The sequence below is a fragment of the Pelobates fuscus genome, chromosome 2 (genome assembly GCF_036172605.1).
Source record: "Pelobates fuscus isolate aPelFus1 chromosome 2, aPelFus1.pri, whole genome shotgun sequence".
NCBI lineage: Eukaryota > Metazoa > Chordata > Amphibia > Anura > Pelobatidae > Pelobates > Pelobates fuscus.
Genome location: NC_086318.1, coordinates 286,711,424 through 286,733,706, shown reverse-complemented (window position 1 = coordinate 286,733,706; position 22,283 = coordinate 286,711,424). Strand labels below are relative to the sequence as shown.

Sequence of the window (22,283 nt, the reverse complement as noted above, 5' to 3'; positions counted from 1 at the left end):
GGTATGGCCGTAAGTGAAATTAAGAGAATGCGATCTCGCTAATGTTGGTAGAATATCAAACTCTGGTTGCGACAAAAGACAAGACGCTTCTGGATAGGGAAAAAAGTGGTCTGATTATGACATCATAATGCAAAAAAGAAATAAACAAAAGCTTACGGCACCTGAGGTTCCTAGTTGGTCTCCCATAGGGAAAATAGTGGTCTGATTATGACATCATAATGCAAACAAGAAATAAACAAAAGCTTACGGCACCTGAGGTTCCTAGTTGGTCTCCCATACAAGTACTAACCAGGCCCGAGTCTGGATGGCTTCCGAGATCTGACGAGATCAGGCATTTTCAGACTGGTATGGCCGTAAATGAAATTAAGAGAATGCGATCTCGCTAATGTTGGTAGAATATCAAACTCTGGTTGCGACAAAAGACAAGACGCTTCTGGATAAGGAAAAAAGTGGTCTGATTATGACATCATAATGCAAAAAAGAAATAAACAAAAGCTTACGGCACCTGAGGTTCCTAGTTGGTCTCCCATACAAATACTAAACAGGCCCGAGTCTGGATGGCTTCCGAGATCTGACAAGATCAGGCATTTTCCGACTGGTATGGCCGTAAGTGAAATTAAGAGAATGCGATCTCGCTAATGTTGGTAGAATATCAAACTCTGGTTGCGACAAAAGACAAGACGCTTCTGGATAGGGAAAAAAGTGGTCTGATTATGACATCATAATGCAAAAAAGAAATAAACGAAAGCTTACGGCACCTGAGGTTCCTAGTTGGTCTCCCATACAAGTACTAACCAGACCCGAGTCTGGATGGCTTCCGAGATCTGACGAGATCAGGCATTGTCAGACTGGTATGGCCGTAAGTAAAATTAAGAGAATGCGATCTTGCTAATGTTGGTAGAATATCAAACTCTGGTTGCGACAAAAGACAAGACGCTTCTGGATAGGGAAAAAAGTGGTCTGATTATGATATCATAATGCAAAAAAGAAATAAACAAAAGCTTACGGCACCTGAGGTTCCTAGTTGGTCTCCCATAGGGAAAAAAGTGGTCTGATTATGACATCATAATGCAAAAAAGAAATAAACAAAAGCTTACGGCACCTGAGGTTCCTAGTTGGTCTCCCATACAAGTACTAAACAGGCCCGAGTCTGGATGGCTTCCGAGATCTGACAAGATCAGGCATTTTCAGACTGGTATGGCCGTAAGTGAAATTAAGAGAATGCAATCTCGCTAATGTTGGTAGAATATCAAACTCTGGTTGCGACAAAAGACAAGACGCTTCTGGATAGGGAAAAAAGTGGTCTGATTATGACATCATAATGCAAAAAATAAATAATCAAAAGCTTTCGGCACCTGAGGTTCCTAGTTGGTCTCCCATACAAGTACTAACCAGGCCCGAGTCTGGATGGCTTCCGAGATCTGATGAGATCAGGCATTTTCAGACTGGTATGGCCGTAAGTGAAATTAAGAGAATGCGATCTCGCTAATGTTGGTAGAATATCAAACTCTGGTTGCGACAAAAGACAAGACGCTTCTGGATAGGGAAAAAAGTGGTCTGATTATGACATCATAATGCAAAAAAGAAATAAACAAAATCTTACGGCACCTGAGGTTCCTAGTTGGTCTCCCATACAAGCACTAACCAGACCCGAGTTTGGATGGCTTCCGAGATCTGATGAGATCAGGCATTTTCAGACTGGTATGGCCGTAAGTGAAATTAAGAGAATGCGATCTCGCTAATGTTGGTAGAATATCAAACTCTGGTTGCGACAAAAGACAAGACGCTTCTGGATAGGGAAAAAAGTGGTCTGATTATGACATCATAATGCAAAAAGGAAATAAACAAAAGCTTACGGCACCTGAGGTTCCTAGTTGGTCTCCCATACAAGTACTAACCAGGCCCGAGTCTGGATGGCTTCCGAGATCTGACGAGATCAGGCATTTTCAGACTGGTATGGCCGTAAATGAAATTAAGAGAATGCGATCTCGCTAATGTTGGTAGAATATCAAACTCTGGTTGCGACAAAAGACAAGACGCTTCTGGATAAGGAAAAAAGTGGTCTGATTATGACATCATAATGCAAAAAAGAAATAAACAAAAGCTTACGGCACCTGAGGTTCCTAGTTGGTCTCCCATACAAGTACTAAACAGGCCCGAGTCTGGATGGCTTCCGAGATCTGACAAGATCAGGCATTTTCCGACTGGTATGGCCGTAAGTGAAATTAAGAGAATGCGATCTCGCTAATGTTGGTAGAATATCAAACTCTGGTTGCGACAAAAGACAAGACGCTTCTGGATAGGGAAAAAAGTGGTCTGATTATGACATCATAATGCAAAAAAGAAATAAACGAAAGCTTACGGCACCTGAGGTTCCTAGTTGGTCTCCCATACAAGTACTAACCATACCCGAGTCTGGATGGCTTCCGAGATCTGACGAGATCAGGCATTGTCAGACTGGTATGGCCGTAAGTAAAATTAAGAGAATGCGATCTTGCTAATGTTGGTAGAATATCAAACTCTGGTTGCGACAAAAGACAAGACGCTTCTGGATAGGGAAAAAAGTGGTCTGATTATGATATCATAATGCAAAAAAGAAATAAACAAAAGCTTACGGCACCTGAGGTTCCTAGTTGGTCTCCCATACAAGTACTAACCAGGCCCGAGTCTGGATGGCTTCCGAGATCTGGCATTTTCAGACTGGTATGGCCGTAAGTGAAATTAAGAGAATGCGATCTCGCTAATGTTGGTAGAATATCAAACTCTGGTTGCGACAAAAGACAAGACGCTTCTGGATAGGGAAAAAAGTGGTCTGATTATGACATCATAATGCAAAAAATAAATAAACAAAAGCTTACGGCAACTGAGGTTCCTAGTTGGTCTCCCATACAAGTACTAACCAGGCCCAAGTCTGGATGGCTTCCGAGATCTGACAAGATCAGGCATTTTCAGACTGGTATGGCCGTAAATGAAATTAAGAGAATGCGATCTCACTAATTTTGGTAGAATATCAAACTCTGGTTGCGACAAAAGACAAGACGCTTCTGGATAGGGAAAAAAGTGGTCTGATTATGACATCATAATGCAAAAAAGAAATAAACAAAAGCTTACGGCACCTGAGGTTCCTAGTTGGTCTCCCATAGGGAAAAAAGTGGTCTGATTATGACATCATAATGCAAAAAAGAAATAAACAAAAGCTTACGGCACCTGAGGTTCCTAGTTGGTCTCCCATACAAGTACTAACCAGGCCTGAGTCTGGATGGCTTCCGAGATCTGACGAGATCAGGCATTTTCAGACTGGTATGGCCGTAAGTGAAATTAAGAGAATGCGATCTCGTTAATGTTGGTAGAATATCAAACTCTGGTTGCGACAAAAGACAAGACGCTTCTGGATAGGGAAAAAAGTGGTCTGATTATGACATCATAATGCAAAAAAGAAATAAACAAAAGCTTACAGCACCTGAGGTTACTAGTTGGTCTCCCATTCAAGTACTAAACAGACCCGAGTCTGGATGGCTTCCGAGATCTGACGAGATCAGGCATTTTCAGACTGGTATGGCTGTAAGTGAAATTAAGAGAATGCGATCTCGCTAATGTTGGTAGAATATCAAACTCTGGTTGCGACAAAAGACAAGACGCTTCTGGATAGGGAAAAAAGTGGTCTGATTATGACATCATAATGCAAAAAAGAAATAAACAAAAGCTTACGGCACCTGAGGTTCCTAGTTTGTCTCCCATACAAGTACTAACCAGGCCCGAGTCTGGATGGCTTCCGAGATCTGATGAGATCAGGCATTTTCAGACTGGTATGGCCGTAAGTAAAATTAAGAGAATGCGATCTCGCTAATGTTGGTAGAATATCAAACTCTGGTTGCGACAAAAGACAAGACGCTTCTGGATAGGGAAAAAAGTGGTCTGATTATGACATCATAATGCAAAAAAGAAATAAACAAAAGCTTACGGCACCTGAGGTTCCTAGTTGGTCTCCCATACAAGTACTAACCAGGCCCGAGTCTTGATGGCTTCCGAGATCTGACGAGATCAGGCATTTTCAGACTGGTATGGCCATAAGTGAAATTAAGAGAATGCGATCTCGCTAATGTTGGTAGAATATCAAACTCTGGTTGCGACAAAAGACAAGACGCTTCTGGATAGGGAAAAAAGTGGTCTGATTATGACATCATAATGCAAAAAAGAAATAAACAAAAGCTTACGGCACCTGAGGTTCCTAGTTGGTCTCCCATAGGGAAAAAAGTGGTCTGATTATGACATCATAATGCAAAAAAGAAATAAACAAAAGCTTACGGCACCTGAGGTTCCTAGTTGGTCTCCCATACAAGTACCAACCAAGCCCAAGTCTGGATGGCTTCCGAGATCTGACGAGATCAGGCATTTTCAGACTGGTATGGCCGTAAGCGAAATTAAAAGAATGCGATCTCGTTAATGTTGGTAGAATATCAAACTCTGGTTGCGACAAAAGAGAAGATGCTTCTGGATAGGGAAAAAAGTGGTCTGATTATGACATCATAATGCAAAAAAGAAATAAACAAAAGCTTACGGCACCTGAGGTTCCTAGTTGGTCTCCCATATAAGTACTAACCAGGCCCGAGTCTGGATGGCTTCTGAGATCTGACGAGATCAGGCATTTTCAGACTGGTATGACCGTAAGTGAAATTAAGAGAATGCGATCTCGCTAATGTTGGTAGAATATCAAACTCTGGTTGCGACAAAAGACAAGACGCTTCTGGATAGGGAAAAAAGTGGTCTGATTATGACATCATAATGCAAAAAAGAAATAAACAAAAGCTTACGGCACCTGAGGTTCCTAGTTGGTCTCCCATACAAGTACTAACCAGACCCGAGTCTGGATGGCTTCCGAGATCTGACAAGATCAGGCATTTTCAGACTGGTATGACCTTAAGGGAAATTAAGAGAATGCGATCTCGCTAATGTTGGTAGAATATCAAACTCTGGTTGCGACAAAAGACAAGACGCTTCTGGATAGGGAAAAAAGTGGTCTGATTATGACATCATAATGCAAAAAAGAAATAAACAAAAGCTTACGGCACCTGAGGTTCCTAGTTGATCTCCCATACAAGTACTAACCAGGCCCGAGTCTGGATAGCTTCCGAGAGCTGACGAGATCAGGCATTTTCAGACTGGTATGGCCGTAAGTGAAATTAAGAGAATGCGATCTCGCTAATGTTGGTAGAATATCAAACTCTGGTTGCGACAAAAGACAAGACGCTTCTGGATAGGGAAAAAAGTGGTCTGATTATGACATCATAATGCAAAAAAGAAATAAACAAAAGCTTACGGCACCTGAGGTTCCTAGTTGGTCTCCCATACAAGTACTAACCAGGCCCAAGTCTGGATGGCTTCCGAGATCTGGCATTTTCAGACTGGTATGGCCGTAAGGGAAATTACAAGAATGCGATCTCGCTAATGTTGGTAGAATATCAAACTCTGGTTGCGACAAAAGACAAGACGCTTCTGGACAGGGAAAAAAGTGGTCTGATTATGACATCATAATGCAAAAAAGAAATAAACAAAAGCTTACGGCACCTGAGGTTCCTAGTTGGTCTCCCATAGGGAAAAAAGTGGTCTGATTATGACATCATAATGCAAAAAAGAAATAAACAAAAGCTTACGGCACCTGAGGTTCCTAGTTGGTCTCCCATACAAGTACTAACCAGGCCTGAGTCTGGATGGCTTCTGAGATCTGACGAGATCAGGCATTTTCAGACTGGTATGGCCGTAAGTGAAATTAAGAGAATGCGATCTCGCTAATGTTGGTAGAATATCAAACTCTGGTTGCGACAAAAGACAAGACGCTTCTGGATAGGGAAAAAAGTGGTCTGATTATGACATCATAATGCAAAAAAGAAATAAACAAAAGCTTACGGCACCTGAGGTTCCTAGTTGGTCTCCCATAGGGAAAAAAAGTGGTCTGATTATGACATCATAATGCAAAAAAGAAATAAACAAAAGCTTACGGCACCTGAGGTTCCTAGTTGGTCTCCCATACAAGTACTAACCAGGCCCGAGTCTGGATGGCTTCCGAGATCTGACGAGATCAGGCATTTTCAGACTGGTATGGCCGTAAGTGAAATTACGAGAATGCGATCTCGCTAATGTTGGTAGAATATCAAACTCTGGTTGCGACAAAAGACAAGACGCTTCTGGATAGGGAAAAAAGTGGTTTGATTATAACATCATAATGCAAAAAAGAAATAAACAAAAGCTTACGGCACCTGAGGTTCCTAGTTGGTCTCCCATACAAGTACTAACCAGGCCCAAGTCTGGATGGCTTCCGAGATCTGACGAGATCAGGCATTTTCAGACTGGTATGGCCGTAAACTAAATTAAGAGAATGCGATCTCGTTAATGTTGGTAGAATATCAAACTCTGGTTGCGACAAAAGAGAAGATGCTTCTGGATAGGGAAAAAAGTGGTCTGATTATGACATCATAATGCAAAAAAGAAATAAACAAAAGCTTACGGCACCTGAGGTTCCTAGTTGGTCTCCCATATAAGTACTAACCAGGCCCGAGTCTGGATGGCTTCCGAGATCTGGCATTTTCAGACTGGTATGGCCGTAAGGGAAATTACGAGAATGCGATCTCGCTAATGTTGGTAGAATATCAAACTCTGGTTGCGACAAAAGACAAGACGCTTCTGGATAGGGAAAAAAGTGGTCTGATTATGACATCATAATGCAAAAAAGAAATAAATAAAAGCTTACGGCACCTGAGGTTCTTAGTTGGTCTCGCATACAAGTACTAACCAGACCCGAGTCTGGATGGCTTCCGAGATCTGACAAGATCAGGCATTTTCAGACTGGTATGACCTTAAATGAAATTAAGAGAATGCGATCTCGCTAATGTGGGTAGAATATCAAACTCTGGTTGCGACAAAAGACAAGATGCTTCTGGATAGGGAAAAAAGTGGTCTGATTATGACATCATAATGCAAAAAAGAAATAAACAAAAGCTTACGGCACCTGAGGTTCCTAGTTGGCGTCCCATACAAGTACTAACCAGGCCCGAGTCTGGATGGCTTCCGAGATCTGATGAGATCAGGCATTTTCAGACTGGTATGGCCGTAAGCGAAATCAAGAGAATGCGATCTCGCTAATGTTGGTAGAATATCAAACTCTGGTTGCGACAAAAGACAAGACGCTTCTGGATAGGGAAAAAAGTGGTCTGATTATGACATCATAATGCAAAAAAGAAATAAACAAAAGCTTACGGCACCTGAGGTTCCTAGTTGGTCTCCCATACAAGTACTAACCAGGCCCGAGTCTGGATGGCTTCCGAGAGCTGACGAGATCAGGCATTTTCAGACTGGTATGGCCGTAAGTGAAATTAAGAGAATGCGATCTCGCTAATGTTGGTAGAATATCAAACTCTGGTTGCGACAAAAGACAAAACGCTTCTGGATAGGGAAAAAAGTGGTCTGATTATGACATCATAATGCAAAAAAGAAATAAACAAAAGCTTACGGCACCTGAGGTTCCTAGTTGGTCTCCCATACAAGTACTAACCAGGCCTGAGTCTGGATGGCTTCTGAGATCTGACGAGATCAGGCATTTTCAGACTGGTATGGCCGTAAGTGAAATTAAGAGAATGCGATCTCGCTAATGTTGGTAGAATATCAAACTCTGGTTGCGACAAAAGACAAGACGCTTCTGGATAGGGAAAAAAGTGGTCTGATTATGACATCATAATGCAAAAAAGAAATAAACAAAAGCTTACGGCACCTGAGGTTCCTAGTTGGTCTCCCATAGGGAAAAAAAGTGGTCTGATTATGACATCATAATGCAAAAAAGAAATAAACAAAAGCTTACGGCACCTGAGGTTCCTAGTTGGTCTCCCATACAAGTACTAACCAGGCCCGAGTCTGGATGGCTTCCGAGATCTGACGAAATCAGGCATTTTCAGACTGGTATGGCCGTAAGTGAAATTACGAGAATGCGATCTCGCTAATGTTGGTAGAATATCAAACTCTGGTTGCGACAAAAGACAAGACGCTTCTGGATAGGGAAAAAAGTGGTTTGATTATAACATCATAATGCAAAAAAGAAATAAACAAAAGCTTACGGCACCTGAGGTTCCTAGTTGGTCTCCCATACAAGTACTAACCAAGCCCAAGTCTGGATGGCTTCCGAGATCTGACGAGATCAGGCATTTTCAGACTGGTATGGCCGTAAACTAAATTAAGAGAATGCGATCTCGTTAATGTTGGTAGAATATCAAACTCTGGTTGCGACAAAAGAGAAGATGCTTCTGGATAGGGAAAAAAGTGGTCTGATTATGACATCATAATGCAAAAAAGAAATAAACAAAAGCTTACGGCACCTGAGGTTCCTAGTTGGTCTCCCATATAAGTACTAACCAGGCCCGAGTCTGGATGGCTTCCGAGATCTGGCATTTTCAGACTGGTATGGCCGTAAGGGAAATTACGAGAATGCGATCTCGCTAATGTTGGTAGAATATCAAACTCTGGTTGCGACAAAAGACAAGACGCTTCTGGATAGGGAAAAAAGTGGTCTGATTATGACATCATAATGCAAAAAAGAAATAAATAAAAGCTTACGGCACCTGAGGTTCTTAGTTGGTCTCGCATACAAGTACTAACCAGACCCGAGTCTGGATGGCTTCCGAGATCTGACAAGATCAGGCATTTTCAGACTGGTATGACCTTAAATGAAATTAAGAGAATGCGATCTCGCTAATGTGGGTAGAATATCAAACTCTGGTTGCGACAAAAGACAAGATGCTTCTGGATAGGGAAAAAAGTGGTCTGATTATGACATCATAATGCAAAAAAGAAATAAACAAAAGCTTACGGCACCTGAGGTTCCTAGTTGGCGTCCCATACAAGTACTAACCAGGCCCGAGTCTGGATGGCTTCCGAGATCTGATGAGATCAGGCATTTTCAGACTGGTATGGCCGTAAGCGAAATCAAGAGAATGCGATCTCGCTAATGTTGGTAGAATATCAAACTCTGGTTGCGACAAAAGACAAGACGCTTCTGGATAGGGAAAAAAGTGGTCTGATTATGACATCATAATGCAAAAAAGAAATAAACAAAAGCTTACGGCACCTGAGGTTCCTAGTTGGTCTCCCATACAAGTACTAACCAGGCCTGAGTCTGGATGGCTTCTGAGATCTGACGAGATCAGGCATTTTCAGACTGGTATGGCCGTAAGTGAAATTAAGAGAATGCGATCTCGCTAATGTTGGTAGAATATCAAACTCTGGTTGCGACAAAAGACAAGACGCTTCTGGATAGGGAAAAAAGTGGTCTGATTATGACATCATAATGCAAAAAAGAAATAAACAAAAGCTTACGGCACCTGAGGTTCCTAGTTGGTCTCCCATAGGGAAAAAAAGTGGTCTGATTATGACATCATAATGCAAAAAAGAAATAAACAAAAGCTTACGGCACCTGAGGTTCCTAGTTGGTCTCCCATACAAGTACTAACCAGGCCCGAGTCTGGATGGCTTCCGAGATCTGACGAAATCAGGCATTTTCAGACTGGTATGGCCGTAAGTGAAATTACGAGAATGCGATCTCGCTAATGTTGGTAGAATATCAAACTCTGGTTGCGACAAAAGACAAGACGCTTCTGGATAGGGAAAAAAGTGGTTTGATTATAACATCATAATGCAAAAAAGAAATAAACAAAAGCTTACGGCACCTGAGGTTCCTAGTTGGTCTCCCATACAAGTACTAACCAAGCCCAAGTCTGGATGGCTTCCGAGATCTGACGAGATCAGGCATTTTCAGACTGGTATGGCCGTAAACTAAATTAAGAGAATGCGATCTCGTTAATGTTGGTAGAATATCAAACTCTGGTTGCGACAAAAGAGAAGATGCTTCTGGATAGGGAAAAAAGTGGTCTGATTATGACATCATAATGCAAAAAAGAAATAAACAAAAGCTTACGGCACCTGAGGTTCCTAGTTGGTCTCCCATATAAGTACTAACCAGGCCCGAGTCTGGATGGCTTCCGAGATCTGGCATTTTCAGACTGGTATGGCCGTAAGGGAAATTACGAGAATGCGATCTCGCTAATGTTGGTAGAATATCAAACTCTGGTTGCGACAAAAGACAAGACGCTTCTGGATAGGGAAAAAAGTGGTCTGATTATGACATCATAATGCAAAAAAGAAATAAATAAAAGCTTACGGCACCTGAGGTTCTTAGTTGGTCTCGCATACAAGTACTAACCAGACCCGAGTCTGGATGGCTTCCGAGATCTGACAAGATCAGGCATTTTCAGACTGGTATGACCTTAAATGAAATTAAGAGAATGCGATCTCGCTAATGTGGGTAGAATATCAAACTCTGGTTGCGACAAAAGACAAGATGCTTCTGGATAGGGAAAAAAGTGGTCTGATTATGACATCATAATGCAAAAAAGAAATAAACAAAAGCTTACGGCACCTGAGGTTCCTAGTTGGCGTCCCATACAAGTACTAACCAGGCCCGAGTCTGGATGGCTTCCGAGATCTGATGAGATCAGGCATTTTCAGACTGGTATGGCCGTAAGCGAAATCAAGAGAATGCGATCTCGCTAATGTTGGTAGAATATCAAACTCTGGTTGCGACAAAAGACAAGACGCTTCTGGATAGGGAAAAAAGTGGTCTGATTATGACATCATAATGCAAAAAAGAAATAAACAAAAGCTTACGGCACCTGAGGTTCCTAGTTGGTCTCCCATACAAGTACTAACCAGGCCCGAGTCTGGATGGCTTCCGAGAGCTGACGAGATCAGGCATTTTCAGACTGGTATGGCCGTAAGTGAAATTAAGAGAATGCGATCTCGCTAATGTTGGTAGAATATCAAACTCTGGTTGCGACAAAAGACAAAACGCTTCTGGATAGGGAAAAAAGTGGTCTGATTATGACATCATAATGCAAAAAAGAAATAAACAAAAGCTTACGGCACCTGAGGTTCCTAGTTGGTCTCCCATACAAGTACTAACCAGGCCCGAGTCTGGATGGCTTCCGAGATCTGGCATTTTCAGACTGGTATGGCCGTAAGGGAAATTACGAGAATGCGATCTCGCTAATGTTGGTAGAATATGAAACTCTGGTTGCGACAAAAGACAAGACGCTTCTGTACAGGGAAAAAAGTGGTCTGATTATGACATCATAATGCAAAAAAGAAATAAACAAAAGCTTACGGCACCTGAGGTTCCTAGTTGGTCTCCCATAGGGAAAAAAGTGGTCTGATTATGACATCATAATGCAAAAAAGAAATAAACAAAAGCTTACGGCACCTGAGGTTCCTAGTTGGTCTCCCATACAAGTACTAACCAGACCTGAGTCTGGATGGCTTCTGAGATCTGACGAGATCAGGCATTTTCAGACTGGTATGGCCGTAAGTGAAATTAAGAGAATGCGATCTCGCTAATGTTGGTAGAATATCAAACTCTGGTTGCGACAAAAGACAAGACGCTTCTGGATAGGGAAAAAAGTGGTCTGATTATGACATCATAATGCAAAAAAGAAATAAACAAAAGCTTACGGCACCTGAGGTTCCTAGTTGGTCTCCCATAGGGAAAAAAAGTGGTCTGATTATGACATCATAATGCAAAAAAGAAATAAACAAAAGCTTACGGCACCTGAGGTTCCTAGTTGGTCTCCCATACAAGTACTAACCAGGCCCGAGTCTGGATGGCTTCCGAGATCTGGCATTTTCAGACTGGTATAGCCGTAAGTGAAATTAAGAGAATGCGATCTCGCTAATGTTGGTAGAATATCAACTCTGGTTGCGACAAAAGACAAGACGCTTCTGGATAGGGAAAAAAGTGGTCTGATTATGACATCATAATGCAAAAAAGAAATAAACAAAAGCTTACGGCACCTGAGGTTCCTAGTTGGTCTCCCATACAAGTACTAATCAGACCCGAGTCTGGATGGTTTCCGAGATCTGACGAGATCAGGCATTTTCAGACTGGTATGGCCGTAAGTGAAATTAAGAGAATGCGATCTCGCTAATGTTGATAGAATATCAAACTCTGGTTGCGACAAAAGACAAGACGCTTCTGGATAGGGAAAAAAGTGGTCTGATTATGACATCATAATGCAAAAAAGAAATAAACAAAAGCTTACGGCACCTGAGGGTCCTAGTTGGTCTCCCATACAAGTACTAACCAGGCCCAAGTCTGGATGGCTTCGGAGATCTGACGAGATCAGGCATTTTCAGACTGGTATGGCCGTAAGTGAAATTAAGAGAATGCGATCTCGTTAATGTTGGTAGAATATCAAACTCTGGTTGCGACAAAAGACAAGACGCTTCTGGATAGGGAAAAAAGTGGTCTGATTATGACATCATAATGCAAAAAATAAATAAACAAAAGCGTACGGCACCTGAGGTTCCTAGTTGGTCTCCCATAGGGAAAAAAGTGGTCTGATTATGACATCATAATGCAAAAAAGAAATAAACAAAAGCTTACGGCACCTGAGGTTCCTAGTTGGTCTCCCATACAAGTACTAACCAGGCCCGAGTCTGGATGGCTTCCGAGATCTGACGAGATCAGGCATTTTCAAACTGGTATGGCAGCAAGTGAAATTAAGAGAATGCGATCTCGCTAATGTTGGTAGAATATCAAACTCTGGTTGCGACAAAAGACAAGACGCTTCTGGATAGGGAAAAAAGTGGTCTGATTATGACATCATAATGCAAAAAAGAAATAAACAAAAGCTTACGGCACCTGAGGTTCCTAGTTGGTCTCCCATACAAGTACTAACCAGGCCCAAGTCTGGATGGCTTTCGAGATCTGACGAGATCAGGCATTTTCAGACTGGTATGGCCGTAAGTGAAATTAAGAGAATGCGATCTCGTTAATGTTGGTAGAATATCAAACTCTGGTTGCGACAAAAGACAAGATGCTAATGGATAGGGAAAAAAGTGGTCTGATTTTGACATCATAATGCAAAAAAGAAATAAACAAAAGCTTACGGCACCTGAGGTTCCTAGTTGGTCTCCCATACAAGTACTAACCAGGCCCGAGTCTGGTTGGCTTCCGAGATCTGACAAGATCAGGCATTTTCAGACTGGTATGGCCGTAAATGAAATTAAGAGAATGCGATCTCGCTAATTTTGGTAGAATATCAAACTCTGGTTGCGACAAAAGACAAGATGCTTCTGGATAGGGAAAAAAGTGGTCTGATTATGACATCATAATGCAAAAAAGAAATAAACAAAAGCTTACGGCACCTGAGGTTCCTAGTTGGTCTCCCATAGGGAAAAAAGTGGTCTGATTATGACATCATAATGCAAAAAAGAAATAAACAAAAGCTTACGGCACCTGAGGTTCCTAGTTGGTCTCCCATACAAGTACTAACCAGGCCTGAGTCTGGATGGCTTCCGAGATCTGACGAGATCAGGCATTTTCAGACTGGTATGGCCTTAAGTGAAATTAAGAGAATGCGATCTCGTTAATGTTGGTAGAATATCAAACTCTGGTTGCGACAAAAGACAAGACGCTTCTGGATAGGGAAAAAAGTGGTCTGATTATGACATCATAATGCAAAAAAGAAATAAACAAAAGCTTACGGCACCTGAGGTTACTAGTTGGTCTCCCATTCAAGTACTAAACAGACCCGAGTCTGGATGGCTTCCGAGATCTGACGAGATCAGGCATTTTCAGACTGGTATGGCTGTAAGTGAAATTAAGAGAATGCGATCTCGCTAATGTTGGTAGAATATCAAACTCTGGTTGCGACAAAAGACAAGACGCTTCTGGATAGGGAAAAAAGTGGTCTGATTATGACATCATAATGCAAAAAAGAAATAAACAAAAGCTTACGGCACCTGAGGTTCCTAGTTTGTCTCCCATACAAGTACTAACCAGGCCCGAGTCTTGATGGCTTCCGAGATCTGACGAGATCAGGCATTTTCAGACTGGTATGGCCATAAGTGAAATTAAGAGAATGCGATCTCGCTAATGTTGGTAGAATATCAAACTCTGGTTGCGACAAAAGACAAGACGCTTCTGGATAGGGAAAAAAGTGGTCTGATTATGACATCATAATGCAAAAAAGAAATAAACAAAAGCTTACGGCACCTGAGGTTCCTAGTTGGTCTCCCATAGGGAAAAAAGTGGTCTGATTATGACATCATAATGCAAAAAAGAAATAAACAAAAGTTTACGGCACCTGAGGTTCCTAGTTGGTCTCCCATACAAGTACTAACCAAGCCCAAGTCTGGATGGCTTCCGAGATCTGACGAGATCAGGCATTTTCAGACTGGTATGGCCGTAAGCGAAATTAAAAGAATGCGATCTCGTTAATGTTGGTAGAATATCAAACTCTGGTTGCGACAAAAGAGAAGATGCTTCTGGATAGGGAAAAAAGTGGTCTGATTATGACATCATAATGCAAAAAAGAAATAAACAAAAGCTTACGGCACCTGAGGTTCCTAGTTGGTCTCCCATATAAGTACTAACCAGGCCCGAGTCTGGATGGCTTCCGAGATCTGACGAGATCAGGCATTTTCAGACTGGTATGACCGTAAGTGAAATTAAGAGAATGCGATCTCGCTAATGTTGGTAGAATATCAAACTCTGGTTGCGACAAAAGACAAGACGCTTCTGGATAGGGAAAAAAGTGGTCTGATTATGACATCATAATGCAAAAAAGAAATAAACAAAAGCTTACGGCACCTGAGGTTCCTAGTTGGTCTCCCATACAAGTACTAACCAGACCCGAGTCTGGATGGCTTCCGAGATCTGACAAGATCAGGCATTTTCAGACTGGTATGACCTTAAGGGAAATTAAAAGAATGCGATCTCGCTAATGTTGGTAGAATATCAAACTCTGGTTGCGACAAAAGACAAGACGCTTCTGGATAGGGAAAAAAGTGGTCTGATTATGACATCATAATGCAAAAAAGAAATAAACAAAAGCTTACAGCACCTGAGGTTCCTATTTGGTCTCCCATAGGGAAAAAAGTGGTCTGATTATGACATCATAATGCAAAAAAGAAATAAACAAAAGCTTACGGCACCTGAGGTTCCTAGTTTGTCTCCCATACAAGTACTAACCAGGCCCGAGTCTGGATGGCTTCCGAGATCTGATGAGATCAGGCATTTTCAGACTGGTATGGCCGTAAGTAAAATTAAGAGAATGCGATCTCGCTAATGTTGGTAGAATATCAAACTCTGGTTGCGACAAAAGACAAGACGCTTCTGGATAGGGAAAAAAGTGGTCTGATTATAACATCATAATGCAAAAAAGAAATAAACAAAAGCTTACGGCACCTGAGGTTCCTAGTTGGTCTCCCATACAAGTACTAACCAGGCCCGAGTCTGGATGGCTTCCGAGATCTGATGAGATCAGGCATTTTCAGACTGGTATGGCCGTAAGCGAAATCAAGAGAATGCGATCTCGCTAATGTTGGTAGAATATCAAACTCTGGTTGCGACAAAAGACAAGACGCTTCTGGATAGGGAAAAAAGTGGTCTGATTATGACATCATAATGCAAAAAAGAAATAAACAAAAGCTTACGGCACCTGAGGTTCCTAGTTGATCTCCCATACAAGTACTAACCAGGCCCGAGTCTGGATGGCTTCCGAGAGCTGACGAGATCAGGCATTTTCAGACTGGTATGGCCGTAAGTGAAATTAAGAGAATGCGATCTCGCTAATGTTGGTAGAATATCAAACTCTGGTTGCGACAAAAGACAAGACGCTTCTGGATAGGGAAAAAAGTGGTCTGATTATGACATCATAATGCAAAAAAGAAATAAACAAAAGCTTACGGCACCTGAGGTTCCTAGTTGGTCTCCCATACAAGTACTAACCAGGCCCAAGTCTGGATGGCTTCCGAGATCTGGCATTTTCAGACTGGTATGGCCGTAAGTGAAATTACAAGAATGCGATCTCGCTAATGTTGGTAGAATATCAAACTCTGGTTGCGACAAAAGACAAGACGCTTCTGGACAGGGAAAAAAGTGGTCTGATTATGACATCATAATGCAAAAAAGAAATAAACAAAAGCTTACGGCACCTGAGGTTCCTAGTTGGTCTCCCATAGGGAAAAAAGTGGTCTGATTATGACATCATAATGCAAAAAAGAAATAAACAAAAGCTTACGGCACCTGAGGTTCCTAGTTGGTCTCCCATACAAGTACTAACCAGGCCTGAGTCTGGATGGCTTCTGAGATCTGACGAGATCAGGCATTTTCAGACTGGTATGTCCGTAAGTGAAATTAAGAGAATGCGATCTCGCTAATGTTGGTAGAATATCAAACTCTGGTTGCGACAAAAGACAAGACGCTTCTGGATAGGGAAAAAAGTGGTCTGATTATGACATCATAATGCAAAAAAGAAATAAACAAAAGCTTACGGCACCTGAGGTTCCTAGTTGGTCTCCCATAGGGAAAAAAAGTGGTCTGATTATGACATCATAATGCAAAAAAGAAATAAACAAAAGCTTACGGCACCTGAGGTTCCTAGTTGGTCTCCCATACAAGTACTAACCAGGCCCGAGTCTGGATGGCTTCCGAGATCTGACGAGATCAGGCATTTTCAGACTGGTATGGCCGTAAGTGAAATTACGAGAATGCAATCTCGCTAATGTTGGTAGAATATCAAACTCTGGTTGCGACAAAAGACAAGACGCTTCTGGATAGGGAAAAAAGTGGTTTGATTATAACATCATAATGCAAAAAATAAATAAACAAAAGCTTACGGTACCTGAGGTTCCTAGTTGGTCTCCCATACAAGTACTAACCAAGCCCAAGTCTGGATGGCTTCCGAGATCTGACGAGATCAGGCATTTTCAGACTGGTATGGCCGTAAGCTAAATTAAGAGAATGCGATCTCGTTAATGTTGGTAGAATATCAAACTCTGGTTGCGACAAAAGAGAAGATGCTTCTGGATAGGGAAAAAAGTGGTCTGATTATGACATCATAATGCAAAAAAGAAATAAACAAAAGCTTACGGCACCTGAGGTTCCTAGTTGGTCTCCCATATAAGTACTAACCAGGCCCGAGTCTGGATGGCTTCCGAGATCTGACGAGATCAGGCATTTTCAGACTGGTATGACCCTAAGTGAAATTAAGAGAATGCGATCTCGCTAATGTTGGTAGAATATCAAACTCTGGTTGCGACAAAAGACAAGACGCTTCTGGATAGGGAAAAAAGTGGTCTGATTATGACATCATAATGCAAAAAAGAAATAAACAAAAGCTTACGGCACCTGAGGTTCCTAGTTGGTCTCCCATACAAGTACTAACCAGACCCGAGTCTGGATGGTTTCCGAGATCTGACGAGATCAGGCATTTTCAGACTGGTATGGCCGTAAGTGAAATTCAGAGAATGCGATCTCGCTAATGTTGGTAGAATATCAAACTCTGGTTGCGACAAAAGACAAGACGCTTCTGGATAGGGAAAAAAGTGGTCTGATTATGACATCATAATGCAAAAAAGAAATAAACAAAAGCTTACGGCACCTGAGGTTCCTAGTTGGTCTCCCATAGGGAAATAAGTGGTCTGATTATGACATCATAATGCAAAAAAGAAATAAACAAAAGCTTACGGCACCTGAGGTTCCTAGTTGGTCTCCCATACAAGTACTAACCAGGCCCAAGTCTGGATGGCTTCAGAGATCTGACGAGATCAGGCATTTTCAGACTGGTATGGCCGTAAATGAAATTAAGAGAATGCGATCTCGTTAATGTTGGTAGAATATCAAACTCTGGTTGCGACAAAAGACAAGATGCTTCTGGATAGGGAAAAAAGTGGTCTGATTATGACATCATAATGCAAAAAAGAAAGAAATAAACAAAAGCTTACGGCACCTGAGGTTCCTAGTTGGTCTCCCATACAAGTACTAACCAGACCCGAGTCTGGATGGTTTCCGAGATCTGACGAGATCAGGCATTTTCAGACTGGTATGGCCGTAAGTGAAATTAAGAGAATGCGATCTCGCTAATGTTGGTAGATTATCAAACTCTGGTTGTGACAAAAGACAAGACGCTTCTAAATAGGGAAAAAAGTGGTCTGATTATGACATCATAATGCAAAAAAGAAATAAACAAAAGCTTACGGCACCTGAGGTTCCTAGTTGGTCTCCCATACAAGTACTAACCAGGCCCGAGTCTGGATGGCTTCCGAGATCTGACGAGATCAGGCATTTTCAGACTGGTATGGCCGTAAGTGAAATTAGGAGAATGCGATCTCGCTAATGTTGGTAGAATATCAAACTCTGGTTGCGACAAAAGACAAGACGCTTCTGGATAGGGAAAAAATATGTCTGATTATGACATCATAATGCAAAAAAGAAATAAACAAAAGCTTACGGCACCTGAGGTTCCTTGTTGGTCTCCCATACAAGTACTAACCAGGCCCGAGTCTGGATGGCTTCCGAGATCTGACGAGATCAGGCATTTTCAGACTGGTATGGCCGTAAGGGAAATTAAGAGAATGCGATCTCGCTAATGTTGGTAGAATATCAAACTCTGGTTGCGACAAAAGACAAGACGCTTCTGGATAGGGAAAAAAGTGGTCTGATTATGACATCATAATGCAAAAAAGAAATAAACAAAAGCTTACGGCACCTGAGGTTCCTAGTTGGTCTCCCATAGGGAAAATAGTGGTCTGATTATGACATCATAATGCAAACAAGAAATAAACAAAAGCTTACGGCACCTGAGGTTCCTAGTTGGTCTCCCATACAAGTACTTACCAAGCCCAAGTCTGGATGGCTTCCGAGATCTGACGAGATCAGGCATTTTCAGACTGGTATGGCCGTAAATGAAATTAAGAGAATGCGATCTCGCTAATGTTGGTAGAATATCAAACTCTGGTTGCGACAAAAGACAAGACGCTTCTGGATAGGGAAAAAAGTGGTCTGATTATGACATCATAATGCAAAAAAGAAATAAACAAAAGCTTACGGCACCTGAGGTTCCTAGTTGGTCTCCCATACAAGTACTAACCAGGCCCGAGTCTGGATGGCTTCCGAGATCTGATGAGATCAGGCATTTTCAGACTGGTATGGCCGTAAGTGAAATTAAGAGAATGCGATCTCGCTAATGTTGGTAGAATATCAAACTCTGGTTGCGACAAAAGACAAGACGCTTCTGGATAGGGAAAAAAGTGGTCTGATTATGACATCATAATGCAAAAAAGAAATAAACAAAAGCTTACGGCACCTGAGGTTCCTAGTTGGTCTCCCATACAAGTACTAACCAGGCCCGAGTCTGGATGGCTTCCGAGATCTGGCATTTTCAGACTGGTATGGCCGTAAGTGAAATTAAGAGAATGCGATCTCGCTAATGTTGGTAGAATATCAAACTCTGGTTGCGACAAAAGACAAGACGCTTCTGGATAGGGAAAAAAGTGGTCTGATTATGACATCATAATGCAAAAAAGAAATAAACAAAAGCTTACGGCACCTGAGGTTCCTAGTTGGTCTCCCATACAAGTACTAACCAGGCCCGAGTCTGGATGGCTTCCGAGATCTGACAAGATCAGGCATTTTCTGACTGGTATGGCCGTAAGTGAATTTAAGAGAATGCGATCTCGCTAATGTTGGTAGAATATCAAACTCTGGTTGCGACAAAAGACAAGACGCTTCTGGATAGGGAATAAAGAGGTCTGATTATGACATCATAATGCAAAAAAGAAATAAACAAAAGCTAACGGCTCCTGAGGTTCATAGTTGGTCTCCCATACAAGTACTAACCAGGCCTAGTCTGGATGGTTTCCGAGATCTGATGAGATCAGGCATTTTCAGACTGGTATGGCCGTAAGGGAAATTAAGAGAATGCGATCTCGCTAATGTTGGTAGAATATCAAACTCTGGTTGCGACAAAAGACAAGACGCTTCTGGATAGGGAAAAAAGTGGTCTGATTATGACATCATAATGCAAAAAAGAAATAAACAAAAGCTTACGGCACCTGAGGTTCCTAGTTGGTCTCCCATACAAGTACTAACCAGGCCCGAGTCTGGATGGCTTCCGAGATCTGGCATTTTCAGACTGGTATGGCCGTAAGTGAAATTAAGAGAATGCTATCTCGCTAATGTTGGTAGAATATCAAACTCTGGTTGCGACAAAAGACAAGACGCTTCTGGATAGGGAAAAAAGTGGTCTGATTATGACATCATAATGCAAAAAAGAAATAAACAAAAGCTTACGGCACCTGAGGTTCCTAGTTGGTCTCCCATACAAGTACTAACCAGACCCGAGTCTGGATGGTTTCCGAGATCTGACGAGATCAGGCATTTTCAGACTGGTATGGCCGTAAGTGAAATTCAGAGAATGCGATCTCGCTAATGTTGGTAGAATATCAAACTCTGGTTGCGACAAAAGACAAGACGCTTCTGGATAGGGAAAAAAGTGGTCTGATTATGACATCATAATGCAAAAAAGAAATAAACAAAAGCTTACGGCACCTGAGGTTCCTAGTTGGTCTCCCATAGGGAAATAAGTGGTCTGATTATGACATCATAATGCAAAAAAGAAATAAACAAAAGCTTACGGCACCTGAGGTTCCTAGTTGGTCTCCCATACAAGTACTAACCAGGCCCAAGTCTGGATGGCTTCAGAGATCTGACGAGATCAGGCATTTTCAGACTGGTATGGCCGTAAATGAAATTAAGAGAATGCGATCTCGTTAATGTTGGTAGAATATCAAACTCTGGTTGCGACAAAAGACAAGATGCTTCTGGATAGGGAAAAAAGTGGTCTGATTATGACATCATAATGCAAAAAAGAAAGAAATAAACAAAAGCTTACGGCACCTGAGGTTCCTAGTTGGTCTCCCATACAAGTACTAACCAGACCCGAGTCTGGATGGTTTCCGAGATCTGACGAGATCAGGCATTTTCAGACTGGTATGGCCGTAAGTGAAATTAAGAGAATGCGATCTCGCTAATGTTGGTAGATTATCAAACTCTGGTTGTGACAAAAGACAAGACGCTTCTAAATAGGGAAAAAAGTGGTCTGATTATGACATCATAATGCAAAAAAGAAATAAACAAAAGCTTACGGCACCTGAGGTTCCTAGTTGGTCTCCCATACAAGTACTAACCAGGCCCGAGTCTGGATGGCTTCCGAGATCTGACGAGATCAGGCATTTTCAGACTGGTATGGCCGTAAGTGAAATTAGGAGAATGCGATCTCGCTAATGTTGGTAGAATATCAAACTCTGGTTGCGACAAAAGACAAGACGCTTCTGGATAGGGAAAAAAGTGGTCTGATTATGACATCATAATGCAAAAAAGAAATAAACAAAAGCTTACGGCACCTGAGGTTCCTTGTTGGTCTCCCATACAAGTACTAACCAGGCCCGAGTCTGGATGGCTTCCGAGATCTGACGAGATCAGGCATTTTCAGACTGGTATGGCCGTAAGGGAAATTAAGAGAATGCGATCTCGCTAATGTTGGTAGAATATCAAACTCTGGTTGCGACAAAAGACAAGACGCTTCTGGATAGGGAAAAAAGTGGTCTGATTATGACATCATAATGCAAAAAAGAAATAAACAAAAGCTTACGGCACCTGAGGTTCCTAGTTGGTCTCCCATAGGGAAAATAGTGGTCTGATTATGACATCATAATGCAAACAAGAAATAAACAAAAGCTTACGGCACCTGAGGTTCCTAGTTGGTCTCCCATACAAGTACTTACCAAGCCCAAGTCTGGATGGCTTCCGAGATCTGACGAGATCAGGCATTTTCAGACTGGTATGGCCGTAAATGAAATTAAGAGAATGCGATCTCGCTAATGTTGGTAGAATATCAAACTCTGGTTGCGACAAAAGACAAGACGCTTCTGGATAGGGAAAAAAGTGGTCTGATTATGACATCATAATGCAAAAAAGAAATAAACAAAAGCTTACGGCACCTGAGGTTCCTAGTTGGTCTCCCATACAAGTACTAACCAGGCCCGAGTCTGGATGGCTTCCGAGATCTGATGAGATCAGGCATTTTCAGACTGGTATGGCCGTAAGTGAAATTAAGAGAATGCGATCTCGCTAATGTTGGTAGAATATCAAACTCTGGTTGCGACAAAAGACAAGACGCTTCTGGATAGGGAAAAAAGTGGTCTGATTATGACATCATAATGCAAAAAAGAAATAAACAAAAGCTTACGGCACCTGAGGTTCCTAGTTGGTCTCCCATACAAGTACTAACCAGGCCCGAGTCTGGATGGCTTCCGAGATCTGGCATTTTCAGACTGGTATGGCCGTAAGTGAAATTAAGAGAATGCGATCTCGCTAATGTTGGTAGAATATCAAACTCTGGTTG

The 22,283-nt window shown here is 41.9% G+C and overlaps 68 pseudogenes; all 68 read right to left on the bottom strand.

Annotated features, from left to right (window-relative positions):
• Positions 1-240: 240 nt before the first annotated feature.
• On the bottom strand, positions 241-359 carry LOC134594819 (5S ribosomal RNA; annotated as a pseudogene).
• Positions 360-493: 134 nt separating this feature from the next.
• Positions 494-612, bottom strand: LOC134588769 (5S ribosomal RNA; annotated as a pseudogene).
• A 134-nt stretch (positions 613-746) lies between these two features.
• LOC134597151 (5S ribosomal RNA) lies at positions 747-865 on the bottom strand (annotated as a pseudogene).
• Positions 866-1,090: 225 nt separating this feature from the next.
• LOC134596869 (5S ribosomal RNA) lies at positions 1,091-1,209 on the bottom strand (annotated as a pseudogene).
• A 134-nt stretch (positions 1,210-1,343) lies between these two features.
• LOC134595823 (5S ribosomal RNA) lies at positions 1,344-1,462 on the bottom strand (annotated as a pseudogene).
• A 134-nt stretch (positions 1,463-1,596) lies between these two features.
• On the bottom strand, positions 1,597-1,715 carry LOC134588552 (5S ribosomal RNA; annotated as a pseudogene).
• Positions 1,716-1,849: 134 nt separating this feature from the next.
• LOC134594818 (5S ribosomal RNA) lies at positions 1,850-1,968 on the bottom strand (annotated as a pseudogene).
• A 134-nt stretch (positions 1,969-2,102) lies between these two features.
• Positions 2,103-2,221, bottom strand: LOC134587911 (5S ribosomal RNA; annotated as a pseudogene).
• A 134-nt stretch (positions 2,222-2,355) lies between these two features.
• Positions 2,356-2,474, bottom strand: LOC134588339 (5S ribosomal RNA; annotated as a pseudogene).
• A 377-nt stretch (positions 2,475-2,851) lies between these two features.
• On the bottom strand, positions 2,852-2,970 carry LOC134588387 (5S ribosomal RNA; annotated as a pseudogene).
• Positions 2,971-3,195: 225 nt separating this feature from the next.
• On the bottom strand, positions 3,196-3,314 carry LOC134596653 (5S ribosomal RNA; annotated as a pseudogene).
• A 134-nt stretch (positions 3,315-3,448) lies between these two features.
• Positions 3,449-3,567, bottom strand: LOC134588240 (5S ribosomal RNA; annotated as a pseudogene).
• A 134-nt stretch (positions 3,568-3,701) lies between these two features.
• LOC134597207 (5S ribosomal RNA) lies at positions 3,702-3,820 on the bottom strand (annotated as a pseudogene).
• Positions 3,821-3,954: 134 nt separating this feature from the next.
• On the bottom strand, positions 3,955-4,073 carry LOC134597452 (5S ribosomal RNA; annotated as a pseudogene).
• Positions 4,074-4,298: 225 nt separating this feature from the next.
• On the bottom strand, positions 4,299-4,417 carry LOC134594698 (5S ribosomal RNA; annotated as a pseudogene).
• A 134-nt stretch (positions 4,418-4,551) lies between these two features.
• LOC134594234 (5S ribosomal RNA) lies at positions 4,552-4,670 on the bottom strand (annotated as a pseudogene).
• A 134-nt stretch (positions 4,671-4,804) lies between these two features.
• Positions 4,805-4,923, bottom strand: LOC134589155 (5S ribosomal RNA; annotated as a pseudogene).
• A 134-nt stretch (positions 4,924-5,057) lies between these two features.
• On the bottom strand, positions 5,058-5,176 carry LOC134596681 (5S ribosomal RNA; annotated as a pseudogene).
• Positions 5,177-5,644: 468 nt separating this feature from the next.
• Positions 5,645-5,763, bottom strand: LOC134595383 (5S ribosomal RNA; annotated as a pseudogene).
• A 226-nt stretch (positions 5,764-5,989) lies between these two features.
• LOC134591578 (5S ribosomal RNA) lies at positions 5,990-6,108 on the bottom strand (annotated as a pseudogene).
• Positions 6,109-6,242: 134 nt separating this feature from the next.
• On the bottom strand, positions 6,243-6,361 carry LOC134594047 (5S ribosomal RNA; annotated as a pseudogene).
• A 630-nt stretch (positions 6,362-6,991) lies between these two features.
• LOC134594696 (5S ribosomal RNA) lies at positions 6,992-7,110 on the bottom strand (annotated as a pseudogene).
• A 134-nt stretch (positions 7,111-7,244) lies between these two features.
• On the bottom strand, positions 7,245-7,363 carry LOC134596260 (5S ribosomal RNA; annotated as a pseudogene).
• A 134-nt stretch (positions 7,364-7,497) lies between these two features.
• LOC134595382 (5S ribosomal RNA) lies at positions 7,498-7,616 on the bottom strand (annotated as a pseudogene).
• Positions 7,617-7,842: 226 nt separating this feature from the next.
• On the bottom strand, positions 7,843-7,961 carry LOC134595564 (5S ribosomal RNA; annotated as a pseudogene).
• A 134-nt stretch (positions 7,962-8,095) lies between these two features.
• LOC134589531 (5S ribosomal RNA) lies at positions 8,096-8,214 on the bottom strand (annotated as a pseudogene).
• Positions 8,215-8,844: 630 nt separating this feature from the next.
• LOC134594695 (5S ribosomal RNA) lies at positions 8,845-8,963 on the bottom strand (annotated as a pseudogene).
• Positions 8,964-9,097: 134 nt separating this feature from the next.
• LOC134595380 (5S ribosomal RNA) lies at positions 9,098-9,216 on the bottom strand (annotated as a pseudogene).
• Positions 9,217-9,442: 226 nt separating this feature from the next.
• LOC134595563 (5S ribosomal RNA) lies at positions 9,443-9,561 on the bottom strand (annotated as a pseudogene).
• A 134-nt stretch (positions 9,562-9,695) lies between these two features.
• LOC134589530 (5S ribosomal RNA) lies at positions 9,696-9,814 on the bottom strand (annotated as a pseudogene).
• A 630-nt stretch (positions 9,815-10,444) lies between these two features.
• LOC134594694 (5S ribosomal RNA) lies at positions 10,445-10,563 on the bottom strand (annotated as a pseudogene).
• Positions 10,564-10,697: 134 nt separating this feature from the next.
• LOC134596259 (5S ribosomal RNA) lies at positions 10,698-10,816 on the bottom strand (annotated as a pseudogene).
• A 468-nt stretch (positions 10,817-11,284) lies between these two features.
• Positions 11,285-11,403, bottom strand: LOC134597392 (5S ribosomal RNA; annotated as a pseudogene).
• A 468-nt stretch (positions 11,404-11,871) lies between these two features.
• On the bottom strand, positions 11,872-11,990 carry LOC134594801 (5S ribosomal RNA; annotated as a pseudogene).
• Positions 11,991-12,124: 134 nt separating this feature from the next.
• LOC134597906 (5S ribosomal RNA) lies at positions 12,125-12,243 on the bottom strand (annotated as a pseudogene).
• A 225-nt stretch (positions 12,244-12,468) lies between these two features.
• On the bottom strand, positions 12,469-12,587 carry LOC134587985 (5S ribosomal RNA; annotated as a pseudogene).
• Positions 12,588-12,721: 134 nt separating this feature from the next.
• Positions 12,722-12,840, bottom strand: LOC134595157 (5S ribosomal RNA; annotated as a pseudogene).
• A 134-nt stretch (positions 12,841-12,974) lies between these two features.
• Positions 12,975-13,093, bottom strand: LOC134594287 (5S ribosomal RNA; annotated as a pseudogene).
• A 225-nt stretch (positions 13,094-13,318) lies between these two features.
• On the bottom strand, positions 13,319-13,437 carry LOC134588321 (5S ribosomal RNA; annotated as a pseudogene).
• A 134-nt stretch (positions 13,438-13,571) lies between these two features.
• Positions 13,572-13,690, bottom strand: LOC134588936 (5S ribosomal RNA; annotated as a pseudogene).
• A 134-nt stretch (positions 13,691-13,824) lies between these two features.
• Positions 13,825-13,943, bottom strand: LOC134588868 (5S ribosomal RNA; annotated as a pseudogene).
• Positions 13,944-14,168: 225 nt separating this feature from the next.
• Positions 14,169-14,287, bottom strand: LOC134594924 (5S ribosomal RNA; annotated as a pseudogene).
• Positions 14,288-14,421: 134 nt separating this feature from the next.
• Positions 14,422-14,540, bottom strand: LOC134595204 (5S ribosomal RNA; annotated as a pseudogene).
• A 134-nt stretch (positions 14,541-14,674) lies between these two features.
• On the bottom strand, positions 14,675-14,793 carry LOC134589152 (5S ribosomal RNA; annotated as a pseudogene).
• A 225-nt stretch (positions 14,794-15,018) lies between these two features.
• Positions 15,019-15,137, bottom strand: LOC134597206 (5S ribosomal RNA; annotated as a pseudogene).
• Positions 15,138-15,271: 134 nt separating this feature from the next.
• Positions 15,272-15,390, bottom strand: LOC134594502 (5S ribosomal RNA; annotated as a pseudogene).
• A 134-nt stretch (positions 15,391-15,524) lies between these two features.
• On the bottom strand, positions 15,525-15,643 carry LOC134597916 (5S ribosomal RNA; annotated as a pseudogene).
• Positions 15,644-15,777: 134 nt separating this feature from the next.
• Positions 15,778-15,886, bottom strand: LOC134589410 (5S ribosomal RNA; annotated as a pseudogene).
• A 225-nt stretch (positions 15,887-16,111) lies between these two features.
• LOC134597985 (5S ribosomal RNA) lies at positions 16,112-16,230 on the bottom strand (annotated as a pseudogene).
• Positions 16,231-16,456: 226 nt separating this feature from the next.
• Positions 16,457-16,575, bottom strand: LOC134591565 (5S ribosomal RNA; annotated as a pseudogene).
• Positions 16,576-16,709: 134 nt separating this feature from the next.
• LOC134594574 (5S ribosomal RNA) lies at positions 16,710-16,828 on the bottom strand (annotated as a pseudogene).
• Positions 16,829-16,962: 134 nt separating this feature from the next.
• Positions 16,963-17,081, bottom strand: LOC134597339 (5S ribosomal RNA; annotated as a pseudogene).
• A 134-nt stretch (positions 17,082-17,215) lies between these two features.
• LOC134595631 (5S ribosomal RNA) lies at positions 17,216-17,334 on the bottom strand (annotated as a pseudogene).
• A 225-nt stretch (positions 17,335-17,559) lies between these two features.
• Positions 17,560-17,678, bottom strand: LOC134595008 (5S ribosomal RNA; annotated as a pseudogene).
• A 138-nt stretch (positions 17,679-17,816) lies between these two features.
• LOC134595630 (5S ribosomal RNA) lies at positions 17,817-17,935 on the bottom strand (annotated as a pseudogene).
• Positions 17,936-18,069: 134 nt separating this feature from the next.
• LOC134591553 (5S ribosomal RNA) lies at positions 18,070-18,188 on the bottom strand (annotated as a pseudogene).
• A 134-nt stretch (positions 18,189-18,322) lies between these two features.
• Positions 18,323-18,441, bottom strand: LOC134596019 (5S ribosomal RNA; annotated as a pseudogene).
• A 225-nt stretch (positions 18,442-18,666) lies between these two features.
• Positions 18,667-18,785, bottom strand: LOC134596484 (5S ribosomal RNA; annotated as a pseudogene).
• A 134-nt stretch (positions 18,786-18,919) lies between these two features.
• On the bottom strand, positions 18,920-19,038 carry LOC134596045 (5S ribosomal RNA; annotated as a pseudogene).
• Positions 19,039-19,415: 377 nt separating this feature from the next.
• LOC134598276 (5S ribosomal RNA) lies at positions 19,416-19,534 on the bottom strand (annotated as a pseudogene).
• A 134-nt stretch (positions 19,535-19,668) lies between these two features.
• On the bottom strand, positions 19,669-19,786 carry LOC134589043 (5S ribosomal RNA; annotated as a pseudogene).
• A 377-nt stretch (positions 19,787-20,163) lies between these two features.
• On the bottom strand, positions 20,164-20,282 carry LOC134595629 (5S ribosomal RNA; annotated as a pseudogene).
• Positions 20,283-20,507: 225 nt separating this feature from the next.
• Positions 20,508-20,626, bottom strand: LOC134595007 (5S ribosomal RNA; annotated as a pseudogene).
• A 138-nt stretch (positions 20,627-20,764) lies between these two features.
• Positions 20,765-20,883, bottom strand: LOC134595628 (5S ribosomal RNA; annotated as a pseudogene).
• A 134-nt stretch (positions 20,884-21,017) lies between these two features.
• LOC134591542 (5S ribosomal RNA) lies at positions 21,018-21,136 on the bottom strand (annotated as a pseudogene).
• A 134-nt stretch (positions 21,137-21,270) lies between these two features.
• LOC134596018 (5S ribosomal RNA) lies at positions 21,271-21,389 on the bottom strand (annotated as a pseudogene).
• A 225-nt stretch (positions 21,390-21,614) lies between these two features.
• LOC134596482 (5S ribosomal RNA) lies at positions 21,615-21,733 on the bottom strand (annotated as a pseudogene).
• Positions 21,734-21,867: 134 nt separating this feature from the next.
• On the bottom strand, positions 21,868-21,986 carry LOC134596033 (5S ribosomal RNA; annotated as a pseudogene).
• Positions 21,987-22,283: the final 297 nt, after the last annotated feature.